This window comes from Pelophylax lessonae (genome assembly GCF_965119305.1).
Source record: "Pelophylax lessonae genome assembly, chromosome: 6".
Taxonomy (NCBI): Eukaryota; Metazoa; Chordata; class Amphibia; order Anura; family Ranidae; genus Pelophylax; species Pelophylax lessonae.
The window spans coordinates 29,432,501-29,452,233 of record NC_138773.1 but is presented as its reverse complement, the minus strand read 5'-3'; positions in this window follow the sequence as shown (position 1 = coordinate 29,452,233).

The window sequence follows — 19,733 nt, the reverse complement described above, 5'->3', positions numbered from 1 at the left end:
AGTGACGTAGGGCTACGTCACTAGCTTGTGAGGGTCTAGGGAGCGAGCGCGCGCCCCCGGAGGCGCGCTCCCGCGTGGTCACGGACCCCCCCCGCGCGTGTGACCGGCGGACCCGATGTCCGCCGGTCACTCGGCGATCGGCGGGGGAGAGGGAGAATGTCAGGCAGCTTGTGTAAACAAGCCACCTGTCATTCTCCTTGCTGTTAGGATACTGATCACTCGGATCTAGTATGTAGATCCGTTGATCAGTGTCCATACAGCTCAAGCCCCAGCCAATCACAGTAGAAAGCACGCCCCTAGGGATACACACAGCCCCTCCCTCCCAAATAAAGTTAACCCCTTCACTACCAGTGTATTTTTACAGTAACAGTGCATATATATAGCACTGATTACTGTAGAAATGTCACTGGTAACCCCAAAAGTGTCAAAAATGTCAGTCAAGGGTCCGATCTGTCCGCCCCAATGTCGCAGTACCGCAAAAAAAAAATCGCAGATCGCCGCCATTACACGTTAAAAAAAAAAACAACAAAAATGACAGAAATCTTTCCCTTTGTTAGTAAACGCGATAACTTTTGCGCAAACCAATCAAAATACGCTTTTTGCGATTTTTTTTTTACCAAACATAGGTAGCATAAAACAAATTGGCCGAAAAAGTAAAATTTTTGGGGAATTTCATATAAAAAAATGTGAAAAATATTGCTATTTTTGCAAAATTGACGCTCTTTTTTTGTTTATAGCGCGTGATCAAAAAATCGCACAGGTGATCAAATACCACCAAAAGAAAGCTCTGTTTGTGGGAAAAAAAAGGACGCCAAATTCGTTTAGGTACAGCGTCGCATGACCGCGCAATTGTCCGTTAAAGTCACGCAGTGCCGAATCGCAAAATACCCCCTGGTCGGAATGGGGGTAAAATCTTCCGGGGCTTAAGTGGTTAATGAAAATGGCCCATATATAAATAGTTGCCTAAAGAACCGTTCGACTTTTAATCCCCCCAAATCCTCCAACCATTTTTTGGAAGTTTTTAAAACTATGGTGGAGGCGGATATAAGAGATTTGAAACCTTTGAGATGTAGAAGAAAAAATGAAATCAATAAAGGTATTAAAGAATTAGAAAAAAAGAAAAATACTGTCATTTGTGGAGCAGCTAAAGGAGGTGGAATTGTAGTACTCAATAAGGAAGACTACTACAAAGAATTAGATAGACTGGTAGGTGACCAAAATACCTATAAGAAATTAAAAAAAAATCCTACAAGTACATTAAAGTCCAAATATCTTAAAAGAGTAATCTTACTAATCCCGTGACATAAGGCTGTACTAATGGGCACTGATAAGGCTGCACTGGTGGCCACTGATGGGGCTGCACTGGTGACCACTGATGAGGCCACACTGATATGCTGCACTGATGGGCAGTAAACATGTGGCACTGATAAGGCTGCACTGATGAGGCTGAACTTCTGGGAACTGATGAAGCTACACTGATGGGCACTGATAGACTGTGGTTATGGTCTATGGTTTACAGATGACAGGGTGGGTCATAATTAGGAAGGGGTGTGGCCTTTACAAAAAGGGGTGGGTCATATTTAAATTAGGGGGTGCACAAGTTTAGTCAGGCCTAGGGCAGCATAAAACCTAAATACACCACTGTCGTGAACAAAAAAGAAGCCCGATACTTGGTACCTGAGGCCCCCGAGGATACCGGGGACAGGGCCGCTGATAAGCCAGTACAACTGGCCCTGTTGTACCGGGCCCGGAGTGCTCAGCTCAGCAGGGGGGCCCGGGCAATCTAAAATCAAGCACACAGTGCAGAATAAAAAAAAAAGCCTTAATTAAAACCAGGCAGCACCCCCCTCCTAATGACTTAGCTGGGTGTGTTTTTCGTTTTTCTGGGCCCCTCTGCAGTGATGTTCTGGTGAGTGTGTGGGAGGGACTACTTCTCCTATTTCGGGAGCATGTCAATTCAGTGACTGCCCTGCATAGGATTCTCTGCATATTGCCTTCCCTGGCTGAGTGATCTATCTTCTCCTGCTCACAGTGCTCAGGTCTTCTCTCCACTCTGCCTGGATGCTGTGAGGCGGCAGAGGAAACAGCTCAGCCGACATTTCTCCACAGGAAGCAGCACTGCAGGAACTGAGGGGAAGAAGAGGTTGGTGATGCTGCCAGTGCCAAACAGCAGAACAGGTGTGTCTGACTGTCTGAAGACACATTTATTTCACATAAAGTCAGGCAGGGCTATAAATTCAGGGAAAGTCCAGATTGTCTCTCTATTTAACTTTGTGAACGTTTGCAGGATTTTAGTTTTGCTATACCTAAATATGTGTTTGCCAGTTATTTCCCAAGTCAGCCTAAAGGCTTCTATAGTAAATAGAAATAAAAGTTATCCTTTGACATGTGTGCTTTTAAATCAAACTTTAAGAAAACAGAAAAGTTTTTTTTTTTTTTTTCATGTTGGAAATAAAATGCTAACTAACCATATAGCAGTGTCATTAGATGCATTCTGTCACTTCTGTTATAAGGGAAAGTATCAGGAATTCAATAGGTAATGAATTAACAAATAGGGTTCTCCCTGCCAGAGGTGGGAAGCATTATGACACTGCCCTAAAAATCACTGCTTTCACTTTATATAAAAACTCAGATGAGAGAGAGAGAGGGATGGATGGATGAATGGGGAAAGAGACTGAAAGCCACAGATGGAGAACACAAGACATCGAGAGAATTACAGATGGAGGGGCAGACAGAAAGAGAGAGACAGATAGATAAATATTATATAAGAAAAAAATGAAGAGAGAGCGAGAGAGAGAAAGAAAAATGGAGAAAGAAGCAGAGAGGTAGGCAGAAAGAGAGAGGGGCGGGGAGAGAGAGAGAGAGAAATAAAGAGAGAGAGAAAGAGAAGTAGAGAGAAAAATAAAGAGAAAGACAGAGAGATAAAGATTATATATTACAGAATAAAGATAGATGGATAAAGAGAGAGAGAGGGAGAGAGACTGAAAATATAGAGATACAGCAGAGAGAGATAGAATATATATATATATATATATATATATATATATATATATATATATATATATATATATATATATATGTCATAGGTAGGTAAAGAGAGCAAAATGGACAGAGGGAAAAGGAGAGAGCAGAAAGATAAATGGGGAGAGAGGAAAGGATGACATAATGAATGAAAGAAAGAGGAACAGAGTGAACAAATGAGGGAGGAAAGAGAGAAGGAAAGAGACAGAGAACAGAAGAGAGTGTAGAGAGGAACAATGAGATGAACTGAAAGATCTATATACAGTATCTGAAGCATCAGCTTTTATCAAGAGAACATTAACTTGTATAGAAGGCTGTATACGGTGGCACCTGCAGCTCCTCAGGTGCAGAAATTTTATGCCCAGCTTATTTTTGAGGTTTTTTTTTTTAGTTCCCATCGCCACTTCTTTAAAATGTGGTAGGGATAGCACTGGCGGCAATTTATTTCAGTGCCACCCCAGTGCCATTTCAAAACAGCTAGCTTACCCTCAGCATTTTCTGTGTGCCCCCTTTGGATTTAGTAGGGGGCCCGAACACGCAGGGGGCCCACACAGGGAGGGGGGCTTAGTGATGAACTCTTCCTCCAGCAGCCAAAAGCTGGTCTCTCCCCCTCTCCCTGCTGCCAGCTTTTATCTACTGAGAAAGAGACAGTTATCCTTCACTAATCCCCCTCCCTGTGTGGGCCCCCCTCCCATCCCTGGCTCTAATGTTAGCTCTGCTCCTGAGATTTTTATCTCTGTATCTTTGTTTCTCTCCCTCTGTCTCTCTGATCCAGAGCTCTAACTGCCCAGCCTGTATATTTTTTCATCTCATCTTCATTTTTTTTATTAACTCAGTTTTTTCTTTTAGATTTAGCAGGAATTCTGTGAGTTATGTTGTATTTGTTTCTGCTAATAATGATTTTATTGTATTTTTAGCTAAATATAGCTTTAATATTTTCTTGGGGGCCCTGTCAGGTAGTCTGTAAGGGGCCCCGCGATTTCTATCAGCAGCCCTGACCGGGGATCTACCAATTGCCCAAAATACATAAAAGTAAAACAAATCCTCCAGGTAGGCCCATCCTGAGTGGTATTGACTCAATTTTTTAAAAGAATTGGGGAATGCATTGATTGCTTTTTGCAACCCCTAGTACCATTGTATCCTTTTTTACTTCAGGATAGCTAACACCTGATCAATATCTTAGAAAACCTAACGATCCAGAAAGACACCTTGCTGGTCACCATAGACGTGGAGTCGTTGTACACCGGTTTAAAACAAAAAGATGCCCTATCAACAACCAGTACAGCATTATTGGAAAATTCAGATGTTAAGAGCGAACAGAGAAAATGTATTTGCGACTCCCTTGACCTGGCCATGAGAAATAATTACTTCTGGCATAGGGGAGACTATTACAATCAGGTTAAGGGAGTCGCTATGGGGGAGCAAAGTATGCGTCCAGTGCAGCTAACATTTTACTGGGACAATAAGAGAAACAAGAAATTTTTTTAAACAAGGAACCATCGTTCAAACGATATAAAAGATTTATAGACAATGTATTTATCTTGTGGGAAGGTCCGAAAGAAACTCTACTCAATTTTTTTGAGAAAATTAAAACATATATGGATTGAAATTTTCCAATACATGGAGCAATGAACAAATCAATTTCTTGGATTCAACACTAGTGAAGGATAATGAAAAAATAAACACTAAGACATTTTTCAAGGAAACTGACAGAAATTGTTATATCCCAACCAAGAGTTGTCACCATCCTAAATGGAATGGAGCAATCCCAAAAGGCCAGTATATGAGGATCCGAAGAAATTGCAAAAATACAGAAGATTTTGTGAAACAGTCGGACCTGTTAACAAAAAGATTTGTGGATAAAGGCTATGACATAAGGGATTTGAGAAAAACCCAACAAAAAGTGGCAACAGTGAGTAGAGAAGAGTTACTAAAACCAAAAAATAAAGTTAATAAAAATATTTTTTGAATTTGCAGTCTTGACTAATTTTAGCCGAAACTACAAACAATTTGAAAATATTGTCAAGAAACATTGGCCAATTTTGAAACAAGACAAGATCCTGAATGATATCGTACCGACCAAACCTTCTTTTATTTATCGCAAGACAAAAAACCTTAGACATACATTAGCCCCAAATGTCCCGGATACACCAAAGAAGAGTGTCAACTTTCTGGATCAAACAGGATTTTATTATTGTCGAAGATGTAAGGCCTGTAAGAGTACTACCAGGAACCAACCGAGGAAAATCAAGACGTTTCAATCATAAAAATACAAGAAAAACATATGAAATAAAAAAGCTAATCACTTGTCAATCCACGTTTGTCACCTACAGTACCTTTTGACATGTCAATGTCGCCTTGAATATATTGGCAGAACAACTAGGAAACTTTGTGTCAGAATAAATGAACATGTCAACAATATAATTAAAGGATTCCCTAAGCACAGTGTTTCAAATCACTTTCGCTTACATCATGATAGAGAGAGAGACCCATCAGGTATGACGTTCTTTGGTATAGATAGGATTGAAGTACATTGGAGGGGTGGGAATATGGTCCAAAATATATCAAAAAATGAAATGGAATAGATCTACAAGATCAGTACCATTTAGCCCCATAGAATGAATGTTGACATAGATCTTAATTGTTTCATTTCCAACTATTAAAATTATAATATAAATTTACATAGAAAGTTTCAAAAGAGTCCCATTTTTAATTCTTAATATATTTTTATAATGTATTTTTATTAATTATACATTTTTATAATGAAATACTTTAATACTAATGTCCATTAACAAATAATACAATTCACACATTTTTGCACATATTTAATAGATATCTTCATTCTAGTAAGTTTTTTAAATAAAAAAAAAGTATAACTAACATTATCATATTTAACTAAAACAATTAATTTTTATTTAATTTTTAATTATTATATTCACCTATTTACTATTTGTTGTACTTGTTTGATTTTAATTTCAAGGTGGAGGATACTCACTCTTCAGATACCCACCAAAGTCACCTGTTTACAGAGCACAAATCTGCACTTTTTTAGACTTTATTTGATGATTATCATCACCGTTTGAAGCACCATCACTTTATTAGCACACATAGTTAGTGGTTGTAGTTTGCACAAGGACTGTTATTATTGCAACATTTATATTTATATATTTAATTGTGCACGAATCACTTCATCATATTGTGTTATTATTGATACCTATTTGGTTTATAAGACACTGATTCTATTCATACGCATAATTTATTTATTTAATGAAAGGTGATATTTTTGATTTGAATCCCCTACACTTATCATTGGTCTATCCTGAGCTCAACCACCTGAGTATTTTCACTCACTTCTTTCTGCTTATTATTAGAGGTGTCCTTTGTTGCAGGTGTTGTAGGCTAGCAGTTCATCACGTTATGTAGTGGTGTGGTTCCAGGCTGCTTGCATGTTGGTCTTTCTACAAGTTGGTTCGTACCAATTAACGTGGCAGGATGCTTTGCAGTACCAGGTGGTTCGATGTTCCTTGTTCTCCCTTGTGTTTTCGACTAGGGGTCTAATACGTATACAATTGTGACACGGGGTGTGGGCGGAATTGTTTCCGGTCGTTGGGTCTGATGCCTGTCCTGCACTGGGGATTACCCATTTGTTTCCATGCACCCGAGTGGGGATGCCCTCCCCCCTTTTTCTTTCTCAGGATAGGGTGGCCTGGTCGCAGTATTTGGTTCCTTTCTGACCATGGGGTGTCGTGCCATGGATGATGCATTCGGGTCTCTTGAAAAGGGGGCAATGACAGCTGCAGCTAGATTCTGTTTGAGGGTAGAGGAGATTCGGCATATAGATGGCAATCCTTGTAGCATTGGTTGTATGGCTGCCCCCCTCTGTTTTATTTTTGGAGGGGGGGGATACTTTTTGTTTTGGCATACCTTGTAATTTGGTTGCTCTGTGGTTTGCAACTGGCAAAGGTTATGGTTTCTCTTGGTTTGTTTACAGGTGGAGGTCCTTTGTTGATGTGTATCATAGAGCATTCCTCTGCTTTGGGGCGCTAGAAGAGTGTATTTGCGTCCAAGAAACAAAAAAAAAAAAAAAAAATAGTTGAGCATTCCGCATTAGGAGGTACAGTTTACTAGAATGGAGTGCCTGGAAGGTTGTGGAGCTATGTGGTGGCAGAGTTTTATCAATTCATGCGCCTCCTCTGAACTACTGACATGTTGCCAATACACGTAGGAGACAATGATTTGGGTCATATGCTCATGAGGGAGCCGATGGGGACCTAAAATGTATTTTCTACATCTTCGTTTCTCCTTCCCTGATCCCTTACCTTTGTGGTCAGACACGGTAACACGTACTCAATAAGAATGGCTCACTCAGTTGATAGTTGCATAGGGTGCGGGTCAAAGTCCATTCGGAGTCTGTTTTTTTTTTGTTTTGTTGTTTTTCGTGGTGAGTGAGGGTGGTCTTGGGGTCAGACCCCAGGAGTTGGAACAGGACACCTGACAGTAATTATGCGTTGATGGTGTTCACATGTTTACAGTGTGTATTGATAGGTGGTGTCTAGGGTTGGAGGATGGTGGGCAGAGGGCCCTGCGGGTGTGATGGAGCGCTAAAATATGAGGTGTCATGTTTGTGCGCCAGTGGCGTGGTACAAGGTCCTTGTAAGTGCTTTATTTGATAAATGTAAATTGGTAGGGACCCGTCTTGGGTAAGGATCCCTGTGGTTGGTCTGGGTTCTATCTGCTATCTGTGGTGTTGTCTCAGAGTCGGGGGTTTTGTGGCTGGAGGCCTAAGTTTGGTTAAGCAGGTATGTGAAGTAGTGGTGCCTGCAAGGACCTTGGGGCTCCCAATTTCAGAATGTATTGACTGTTTTTTGTATGATTTAAATATGTTATTTATACAATTTGGTTTAATAAAAGGCTGCTTTGGCTGCTTTAGCTTTACTTGGGTAAAGAAATAAGGGGGAGTGTTGGTCAAGCAGTTATAGAGACAAAATCATCTTTTCTCTATCGCTCATTGACAGACGTAGTCCTCGGTGATACAGCACCTTCGGGGTTTATGTTGCCTCCACAGGAGTAGGACTAGACAGGAAATAAAATGCTCTGGCCACACCTTAGGGGCAGTCCCAGAGGGTATATCCTCTCTCTCTCTGCCTCAGCAAATCAGTTTTTTTCTGTCTAGTCAGGAGTAAGGACCTAGATACCTTGCTCGGATCTTCATTCCTGGCAGGATTTTTTTCTTAGAAAAGATTTTTTAGACAGCTTTTTTTCTCCAGTGTTCCTGTGAGATCTTCAAGCAAGAAAGCTGAACTGGGCGACGGGCGGGATGTTGAGATCCAGTGGTCACCCCAGTTCAGCCTACGAGCGCGTGCAGGCCATAGCTCCGCGCTGGGTCGGCCGCGACATTGTCCCACTGGAGGGACTGACCCTGCGAGTTAAACGTCTCGCTGAAACGCCAAGGACCATGAGTCACGGCGTCCGTATTGGTCGACAGCCCTCCAACTTTGGTGGAGAGGGGTACTGTCAGGAATGGCGCCCGCCTGGTTCCGGTATGGTGAGTAGTATGTTCCCCTTTTCCCCCTGACGGGTCTTGTGGTGAACGCGGGCCCCTCTCTGTAATGGTAAGGATGGGTTCCCCTCTATCCTATAACATGTCACAGATCCCCCTAATTGAGTGTGATTTTTGTGTACAAAAAGCCAGCAGGCTTGGTTTGGGAGCTGACAATCTAATTACAAAGTATGTTTAAATGATTGTAATATGTGGCAGCACTGGAAGCTTACTGTGTTACAAGAAGTATCCTACCTGTCAGAAGTCACAGGACAGGGATGCGGCTTGCCAGGTCATTCCTCCAGCTGAAGCAGGTCTCCCGATGGCCATGCGGTTCCGCCAGGGTTCGGTACCGCCGGTCAAGCTGATCTCCATGTGAGAAAGGTTTTGCGATGCCTAGTTATTGCAGGACGCCGCTATGCTGTGCAAACCGCCATAGATCGCACGAGGCCGCCATTTTGGCGTAGCCTCGTGTCTGCAGCATGGGGGCGGCCATGTTTGAGGTGACTCCAACACCTCGTGGAGCTAGGGGAGGCGCCGGAAGGCGTGCAGAGGGGCGGAGCCGCCTCCTTTCTTCCTGGGCAGCCAGCCAAAAGACTTCCTGTTTGTGGACACAGCGCTGTAACCTGTTGCAAGTGAACTCTGAGCATCAAGTGGTGAGCCTGGGGGTCTATCTCTCTCTCTCTCTCGCTCGATAGGGATCCCTAGCAGGTAACACTGAGGGGCTTTTGTGGCGCTGGGGGTCTGGAAAAAAAAAAAAAAAAAAAGTTTTTTATTTAAGTTGGATTGAAGTTTCCGGGTAGTTACTGGAATAATCATGGACCCTGCCACACAAGTACCCCCACCTGTTTCCCTCGAGGGGGCCTCGGGACCCGCCGGTGCACAGAGCATGGATGCATTTACAGCAGTTTTGGAGTCTATGGTGGCTCGGGTGGAGGCGGCCTGTCAGGGACGGGGGTCAAGAAAGCGACCCCCGCCTACCCCTATAATATCTGACACCTCTGACTCAGATTCAGAGATGGTCACTGCAGCTGCAGGTCCCTCTGCTATGGCTGTTATCTCAGGTAAAGCTCCCTCAGACAGTGAGGAGGACGTGCATTCTTCCGCCATAATTCAGGAAGAAGCATTGGTGGACGCACTAGTTGTGGCGGTGCGGGAAACCTTAAGACTTGAGGTTTTACCGGCAGAGGCAACTGAAACAGAGATTCCCTTTGGTACTAACAAGCCCATCAAAACGGTGAAGGTTTTTCCTGTACCCAAGTGTTTTGGTAATAAAATTAAAGGAGAATGGGAGCATTCTAAACGTACCTTTACTATTTCCAAGCGTATTGCTAGACGCTATCCGTTTGAGGAATCCCTCATTAAAAAATGGACGGTACCACCAGTGGTGGATCCACCTATTTCCAGGCTGAATAAAGCCACGGTTATCCCAGTGGAGGACACTTCGTCCTTTAAGGATCCGGTGGATCGGAAGATGGAAGCAGAGTCCCGCACTATCTTCTCTCTGATAGGGTCAGCATTTAGACCAGTAATTGTTATTGGTCTAGTTTCCCAGACACTTACGGAATGGGCGAGATTGGTACGCCAAGACCTTAGGGGAAAAGATATTCCCCAGGAAACATCTGATTTGATGGAACAGATTATACAAGGGCTACAGTTTATCTGTGACGCAGCCTTGGACACTACTCCCCTATTAGGGCATGCATTTATGTTAGCGGTAATCCTCAGACGTGTGCTGTGGTTAAAATGCTGGTCAGCTGACCTAGGTTCCAAAAAGACCTTGACGAATCTCCCTTTTCAGGGGAATCGCCTATTTGGGGCCTATGAATGGGGGCAAGAGCACTTTCTTGCCACAGGCTGCTAAAGCTAAGGGACCTCGCAACAAGCGAGGACCTTTCTTTACCGCCCATAAAGGGTTCGCACGCCCGGCTGGAACAAGCGGGAAAGGCAAGACTCCTCCAGGAGGGTTCAAGAAAGGCTGGTCGGACAAACAGAGGACCGACTCAGCCAAACCCGAAGCAAAGGATTACACAGCCTGAAGGTGATCAATATGTGGTAGAAAAGGACTACCAAAAAAAGTGGATGGGGGCTCGAGGTGTTCGAGCCTTCATCCAGAAAATACATGGAAAGCCATGGATGAGCATAGAAAAGAAAGAGATGTAGGGAGGGGGAAAAACAAAAGATGGGTATGAAGAGGGGGACGAGAGACAGAAAATGAAGAGGGAAAGAGAGGGAGGGGAAGAGAAAGGGAACAAGAAGAAAGAAGAGAAAAAAGTATATAGAAAAAGAGGAAAGAGAAGAAAAAAGAAGAACAAAGAGACAAAAAGTAGAAGGATGAGAAAAAAAGAAAAAGAAAAAAAAGGAAGAACAGAAACAAAGATCCAAGAAAGAGTATTAAAGAGGGCTGGTGGGATTTTAATGGTACCGTAGAAAAAATCATAGAAAAGATGATAAAATCAAGTATTTTATTTATACATCATTAAAAACCAGGTAGGGGAAAACATTTGTATATGTATAAAAACATATCAGCGGGTACAAACAGTACGGTAACAAAGGTATGGACAATAAGCAATAATAGATTTATAGCTCATCCGGTGTGCAAGACCTCGGAGAATTAACCCAACATGTTTCGCAGCCTGTATAGGGCTGTTTCTTCAGGGGTCTGTAACATGCTATATAAGAGGAGAGTTTTAATAAACCTATGTAGAAACAAAAACAAATAATGAATAAACAAGTAAAATAAAATACAAATTGATGGTTAAACATGCACATGCGACTCCTGTGTGTACAATGCACAGCCCATCACCGCAAATCATCACCCGGCAGTGCACCAAGGAGGGAGAGAGCCCGGGATCCCCACAATACGTCTTACCCACGGATGTGGAGGAGAAATAAGACAAGGATAGTTAAATGGCGTAAGTGTTGTGAACCAACTGAGGTACCCCAAGGGATACCAGTAGGGTTCGAAAAATGAAAAGAGAGAACACACCAAAAATTTCCAAAGGAATATCCAGGGGAAGTGTTTGCTAAGGCAAGTAAAAGTAAAAATAGAACTTAAAAGGCAATAAATTTACCTTTAATGGTACTGAATTATATATGACTCGATAGTGAGACAAAGTGATTTGGAGCCCTAGAGCTCCTATCTCTAAAGAGAGAAATGTAGAATATATTAAAAGGCATAACTAGTCCTGACAAAGAAGCACCTTAGAAGGACAGAACGAAAGAAAGGGGAAAGGGGAAAGGAGCCCGAGAAAAAAAGAGAGAGAAAAAAGGGATTAAACAAAAGAAGAAACACAGGGAAAGAAAGAGATGGGGAGAAAGAATGAAAGGGAGACAAAACACACAGCAGGCGTTAAAAAAGGGAAGGAGAAAAAGGAGGTAGGAAAAAAGGGGGGGAGAGGAGGAAAAACAGAAAAAGGGAAAAGCAAATGAATGAAAAGAAAGGAAACATGAAAGAGATGACTACCTCACAAAGAATGCTGATAAAGTATGGAGAGGCCGATTGAGGAAAAAGCAACTAAGCGTCTACAGCTGCAATGGGTAGTGTCTAGTTGTCATGCTCGTTCTGAGGTACGCCAGAGGGAACCATCTACAGGTATCCAGATAGAGTTAACCAAGTAGCACAGAGCATCTAAAGGAAAGATACAAAAATAGTTTGAAATTGAGACATAGCCTCGAGGTTTGTATGATAGCAAACCTCCAGGCATAGCCATCGATCAGACAACAGACCTCCGGGCATGACAAGCAACACATACTTACCCACATATGTTCAGATGGAAAGCATGGCCTTCTCACAAGGGTATGAAACGCCAAACCTCCCGCTTATATACTACCTCAACCCGACGCCGGACGCACGTCATGAACATGCGCCACGGCGTGGGTCAGATCCTCGACGATGCGCGCACCGGAAGCACGCATAGTGCTGCACTGGACTCGGCCGCACCACGCAGCCGCGTGCAGCCATGGAGAGCGGAAGTGGAGGTAATCATACCTCCACATCCCGCACCTCCATCCGAGGATCACACATCCGTGGGAAGCGAGAGGAGGAGCCTGAAGGTGCGCCCCCACCCGGTTTGAGGGTGGGGGGACGTTTTCACCGGTATTCAGGACATTAGATCGAGCATCGACTACTACTACCGGTGCGATTCTTCCCTTCCAACATTTAAGTACTACAGGGAGAGGTAGTCACCGTTCCCTGAACAGATCTTTGACTTTACCTTTTCCTAAGATTAGTCTCAATTCCCCACAGGAATCGGATCTGGTTGACCAGACAGACCAAGAAGCCTCTAGCCGGGTGACTTCGGTCCCTGAGATTCAACCAGGAGAGATCACCGTTCCTGATAGGAATCAGGTGTCGGATAAATGTGTGGGAACAGAGAACGACCAGACTTTCTCGGATGGTCGGGGCCAGATAGCTCTAGGGACGCCTGGTTCAGATCCCGTCAGTGCCAGTGGTCCTAGAAATTCTAGGCTGGCCTCGCCAAGCCGGCCTGGCCGACTTGGACTTGCTAGTCGCGGACGTTCCGTGGGAACTGCGTCTCAGGGAGTGTCTGCGGTCTCGAGGACCAATCTACCATTGTGCTTTACAGTCGCTGGGTTTAATGGCCTGGCCATTGAGACCCAAGTACTGAAGGACAGAGGGTTGTCAGCTTCAGTCATTCCTACCCTTATTAAAGCAAGGAAAGCGACTTCCAGCAGAGTCTATTATCACACATGGAAGACTTATATCGCGTGGTGCGAATCTTTAGGATTTCCTCCACGTACCTATTCGGTGACTCGAATATTGGCCTTTCTGCAGAAAGGGGTTGAGCAGAAGCTAGCCTTGAGCACCATCAAGGGTCAAGTTTCAGCATTAGCAATCTTCTTTCAGAAACCTTTAGCTACCAAGTCCTTGGTGCGGAATTTCATCCAGGGGGTGCGGCACCTGGCTCCACCAGTCCGCGCGCCCTTACCGCCCTGGGATCTTAATTTGGTTTTGTCGGTTCTACAGAAACCTCCTTTTGAACACATCAGGGAGATTCCCTTGCTTACATTATCCCAGAAGGTGGCCTTCTTGGTGGCTATCACTTCTGCACGCAGGGTGTCAGAACTATCACTTCTGCATGCAGGGTGTCAGAACTGGCTGCTTTATCATGCCAGTCCCCATACTTAGTGATTCATAGGGATAAGGTAGTGCTTCATCCTAAGCCATCCTTTCTTCCAAAGGTGGTTTCAGATTTTCATCTGAATGAAGATATTGTACTACCTTCCTTGTGTCCTCAGCCCAATCATCATCGGGAACATGCGCTGCATTCCTTGGATGTGGTTCGGGCAATCAGGGTATACCTGAAAGCTACGGAATCGTTCCGTAAGACGGATTCACTTTTTGTGATCACGGATGGCCCCAGAAAGGGGTTGCCTGCATCTGCCGCGACTATTGCCAAATGGATTAGACAGACGGTGGTACAGGCTTATTCTATTAAGGGTCAGAGTCCTCCGTTCCCTGTTAGGGCGCACTCCACTCGAGCGCTCAGTACTTCCTGGGCCTTTCGCCATCAGGCGTCAGTGGTCCAGGTATGTAAGCGGCCACCTGGTCGTCGGTACATACCTTTACAAAATTTTATAAAATTGATGTGATGGCATCGGCGGATGCCTCATTTGGCCGCAAGGTTTTGCAGGCCGCTATTTGAGGAGACCGGTGGTCTACCTCGAGGGTTTTTTTCTGTTTGAAAATTTTTTTGTTGAGTCTCATCATTAAGGATGAGCATTGTAAACTTCTAGTTGGCACCGGTTGGGCCTTCTAGATTGGATTTGATTTCCATTTCCCCACCCCTCATTTGTGATACTGCTCTGGGACTTCCCAAAGGTGCTGTATCACCGAGGACTACGTCTGTCAATGAGCGATAGAGAAAAATGGATTTTTGTAAAATCTTACCGTGAAATCCTTTTCTCTTAGCTCATTGACAGACGTAGTACCCGCCCCTCTGTTTTTTTGAGTTGGGTTGGGTTAAATTCTCTAAAGACTGCTTTATGACATAACTGATTTGCTGAGGCAGAGAGAGAGAGGATATACCCTCTGGGACTGCCCCTAAGGTCTGGCCAGAGCATTTTATTTCCTGTCTAGTCCTACTCCTGTGGAGGCAACATAAACCCCGAAGGTGCTGTATCACCGAGGACTACGTCTGTCAATGAGCTAAGAGAAAAGGTTTTTACGGTAAGATTTTACAAAAATCAATTTTTATACCCTAGTCATGGTTTTTCAGGTGGAGGCCACTGAACTTCTTTTTCCCTACTCACTTTTTCTGACTGTTTTTCACTAGTTTTGCATTTGGCTAGGGTCAGTGTCACTACTGGTAGCATGAGGTGATACCTGAACCCTATAGAGGTTGCACAGATAGTCCAACTCCTTCAGGGTGGCACAAATATACGTGCCATTGCCAGAAGCATGAAGGAGATTCCAGGAGATAAGCACTTACTCTAGGAGCACTGGACAGTTTTGTAGAAGGTTCATAACCCATCAGCAGGACCGGTATCTGCTCCTTTGTGCAAAGAGGAACAGGATGAGCACTGCCAGAGCCCTACAAAATGACCTCCAGCAGGCTACTGGTGTGAATGGTTCTGACCAAACAATCAGAGACAGACTTCATGAGGGTTGCCTGAGGGCCCAATGTCCTCTAGTAGGCCCTGTGCTCTCTGCCTGGCACCGTGGAGCTCGATTGGCATTCGCCATTGAACACCAGAATTGACAGGTCCGCCACTTGCGCTCTGTGATTTTCACAGATGAGAGCAGGTTCACCCTGAGCACATGTGACAGATGTGAAAGGGTCTGGAGAAGCCATGGAGAATGTTATGCTGCCTATAACATCGTTCAGCGTGACCGATTTGATTGTGGGTCAGTGATGGTCTGGGGAGGCATATCCATGGAGGGACGCACAGACCTCTACAGGCTAGATAATGGAACCCTGACTGCCGTTAGGAATCAAGATGAAATTCTAGGACCCATCTTCAAACCCTACACTGGTGCAGTGGGTCCTGGATTCCTCCTGGTGCTCCACAATGCCCAGCTTTATGTAGTGAGAGTATGCAGCCAGTTCCTGGAGGATGAAGGAATTGATACCATTGAATGGCCCCCACGCTCCCCTTACCTAAATCCAATAGGACACCTTTGGGACAACATGTTTCGGTCCATCCGACGCCGCCAGATTGCCCCTCAGTCTGTTCAGGAGCTCAGTGATGTCTTGGTCCAGATCTGGGAGGAAATACCCCAGAGCACCATTGGTTGTCTCATTAGGAGCATGCCCTGAGGTTGTTAGGCATGCATACAAGCCTGTGGGGGCCATACACACTACTGAGGACCATTCTGAGTTGCTGCAATGAAATTTCAGCATAATGGACTAGCCTGCTGCATATTTTTTCACTATGATTTTCGGGGTGTCTTTGAATTCAGCCCTCTGTTGGGTGATAATTTTAATTTCCATCAAATGATGTGGCATCCTTTCCTCCCGAACACATTACCCAGTCCATACCAGTATAGATCCTAACACATTACCCAGTCCATACGAGTTTAGATATCTAGCATAATATTTTCCCCATTAAGATCTGATGTGTGTTTTATGTGTTCCTTTAATTTTTTCGAGCAGTGTATTTGCTTGTATCAGAGAAATTCACTGCTATAAGCAATTATAGTATGTAAAAAAAAAAATCCTGATCATCTCCCCAGAGTGGTACATTGTTACTATTTTAACACTGTTTTGCTCTGGTCACAGTATGTTAAAGTAATATATTAAAGAAAAGGAAAATAATATATATATTTTTAAAAGGTGAAAAAATGAATTAAAATATTATTTTTTTTTTTTTTTACATACTGTCACCAGTCAGTGTCCCTGTAACTGGGACGCCAGTTATATGATGATGCTGTACTGCACTGGTGACAGTATGTACAAAATAAAGAAAAATGATTTTTCTTCATTTTCCAAAAAAAGTGACAAAAAACGTGCCATGCCTCCTTCTAATTACCTCACACTGTCTACTTTCCAACAAGGGTCATTTGGGGGATATTTTACTGTCCTGGCGTTTTCACATCTCAAGAAATTAGATTGGCCGTCAGTACATCAGAATTGATCCATTTTCAGATATATCTCATAGTTTGTGGACTCTATAACTTTCCTACTCTATAACTTTGATACATAAAGGGAATCAACTCGGTAAAGGAGGAGAGCATATTTAAAAGAAGAAAAACTACCACAAGAGGACACAGTTTTAAATTAGAGGGGCAAAGGTTTAAAAGTAATATGAGGAAGTATTACTTTACTGAGAGAGTAGTGGATGCATGGAATAACCTTCCTGCAGAAGTGGTAGCTGCAAATACAGTGAAGGAGTTTAAGCATGCATGGGATAGGCATAAGGCTATCCTTCATATAAGATAGGGCCAGGGACAATTCATAGGATTCAGATATATTGGGCAGACTAGATGGGCCAAATGGTTCTTATCTGCCGACACATTCTATGTTTCTATGTTTCTACAGACTGAATAATATACACTGAATGAGGTTATTTTCAGCAAAGAAATGTAGCAGAATACATTTTGACCTAAATTTATGAGGAAAGATTATTTATTTGCAAAATATTATAATAGAAACAAAGAAAAACTAATTTTTTTTCAACATTTTTGGCCTTTTTTTTGGTTATTTAGCAAAAAATAAAAAACCCAGCGGTAATTAAATACCACCAGAATAAATCTCTATTTGTGTGAAAAAAATTATAGAAATTTAATTTGGGTTCAGTGTTGTATGACTGCGCAATTGTCATTCAAAGTAAAACAGCGGTAAAAGCTGACAATTGTCCTGGGCAGGAAGGGGTCAAAGTGCCCGGTATTGAAGTGGTTATAATCCATTCCTCCATCCATTTCTATATAAGGAGTCACCCCTCCGGATTGGAGGAGAATGATCACCATTTGCTGTACCATATTTACTAATAAAAAGCTGACAGGGGTTCTATCCTCCCCTCCTCCACTCATAGGAAGAATGTTTATTTCTGTCTGTGTTGTGTCTGGAAATGTCCCCTCACTTCCTGTGTTATGGAACCGTTGTCACCAGGACAGGAAGTGTAGATAGAAGTGACAACTGACAGAGGTTCTAACCCTTCCCCCACCCCCAGAGAAAGTTCTGACCAGACATACAATATAACCACAACAGAGAAAGTGATGTCATCCACCTGGCTGTGGTGTGTGGCAGAGCTGTGTACATCTCAGAACTGGATGGACAGAAAACATAAAAAACAATAAAAAGAATTACAGAACATGTATATAAAACACAGGCAGAGTTGATGGACCACTTGGTCTTTTCTTCCCCATTTTCCATGTATAATATTTATTCTACTTTCTGTTGGTGAGAATTGTTTTATACATTTATCTCTTTCTTTTTCTTTTTTCTGGAATACAGTTCCTCCAGCTCACGGTAAGTATTCCAGTTACTGGACTTTATTTTTCCTTGTAAATCTCCCTCTCCAGTATTTCTAGGACTCTTTCTTTAGTACCCATCAAGGTTTGAATTGGGGTTCCATTAGATCAGCCTTTCTCATCCTTTTCATCACAGAGGAACCCTTGAAATAAATTTCTGGTCTCGGGGAACTCCGGCTAAAAATGATAAATCTACAACTCATGAGACATTAGTGTGACAGTCAGTGGGAAGAATGCTCCTTACTCTGCTCATCATTGGGAAGAATTTCCCCCTTACAGAGAGATAAAAGGAAGAATGGTGTCATTGGGAACTTATCTGAGAGGCAGAAATTGCCCATTGCTCAGAGAACCCCCAGCAACCTCAGGAGGAACCCCGCATTAGAGAGATCAATAAAACATATTTCTGTAACTGCTTCCCACCCCCGTCATTGTAAAATGGGGGACAGGCGGGATCCCTATTGTCCTGGGAGGACATCATAAGACATCTTCCTGAGAACGGGCCGCACTCCGGTGTGATCTGTCACCCGCTGCTTCCACCGGACACAACGAATCACTGATCACTATACCGACCCACTGCAAGCGTCATGTGATCGCTGTGACCAATCATAAGCAATCATAGTATGTAAAAAAAAAGCCTGATTATCTCCCCAGAGTGGTATTGAGTTACTATGGTAAAATAAAAAAAAAAATTTTAAAAAAAAATTGATTGAGAAAAACTACATTTTTTTTTTCTTCTTTTAAAAAACTGTCACCAGTCAGTGTCTCTGGTAACTGGGACACCAGTTATATGATGATTCTGTAGTGCACTGGTGACAGTATGAAAACAATTAAAGAAATGTGAAAAAGACCATTTTTATTTCTTAATTTTCCACAAAAAGTGACAAAAATGTACAACTTAAATAAAAGTGCCATGCCTCTTACTAATTGCCTCACACTCAGGGCCGATGCTAAACTATTTTGCACCCTAGGCAAGACCAGCTACTTGTGCCCCCCAACCCCCCACCCCCAAAAAATAAAAAATATTGAAATAAATTTTTTAACTGTAGCACCAGAACTCCTACATAGCACTACACTGATGACCTATAGGAGCTTTGCGTGTGGGCACCCATGAAATGTCGAAAAACTTCAGGTCCCTATATTTCTTCATATGCAACACTTTAAATGCCCCCTACAGGACATCAGGTTAGTTTTATGCGGGGGTTCTGATTTTTATTTTTTTTACATAACTATTATTGCCATTACATAGGGGACCAATAACCCCCTATATGATAGCATATAGGTGACAGGTACTCTTTATTAGACATTCAGGGTCTATTAGACCCTGGATGTCTACTCGATATTTGGCTACAGCTGATGGAACACAGATGGTGTTTCCCTGAGCACAGCTCCTGTAGAATGGCAGTGCCAGTCCAGTAAGTGCCATCATACATGTCACTTCCTGGTCATTGCTCAGGAGATAGGCTCAGTGGATGGATGTTAATGAAGCTCCTGCCATCCTTCCCAGGGCCCCCCCCATGACCGCACACAGGTGAGATAGCGGAGCCCGGTAAACATAAAGACAGAGTAAGGTGGGACAGGAGAGTGGGGGGGGGGGGGTTCAGCCAGGTGAAGGGAGGATGGAGCCAGTTGGACAGGAGAGGGGGGTGCAGCCATGTGAGGGGAGGACAGAGCCAGGTGGACAGGAGAGGGGGACAGAGCATGGTGGACAGGAGGGGGGTTGCAGCCTGGTGGGAGGGA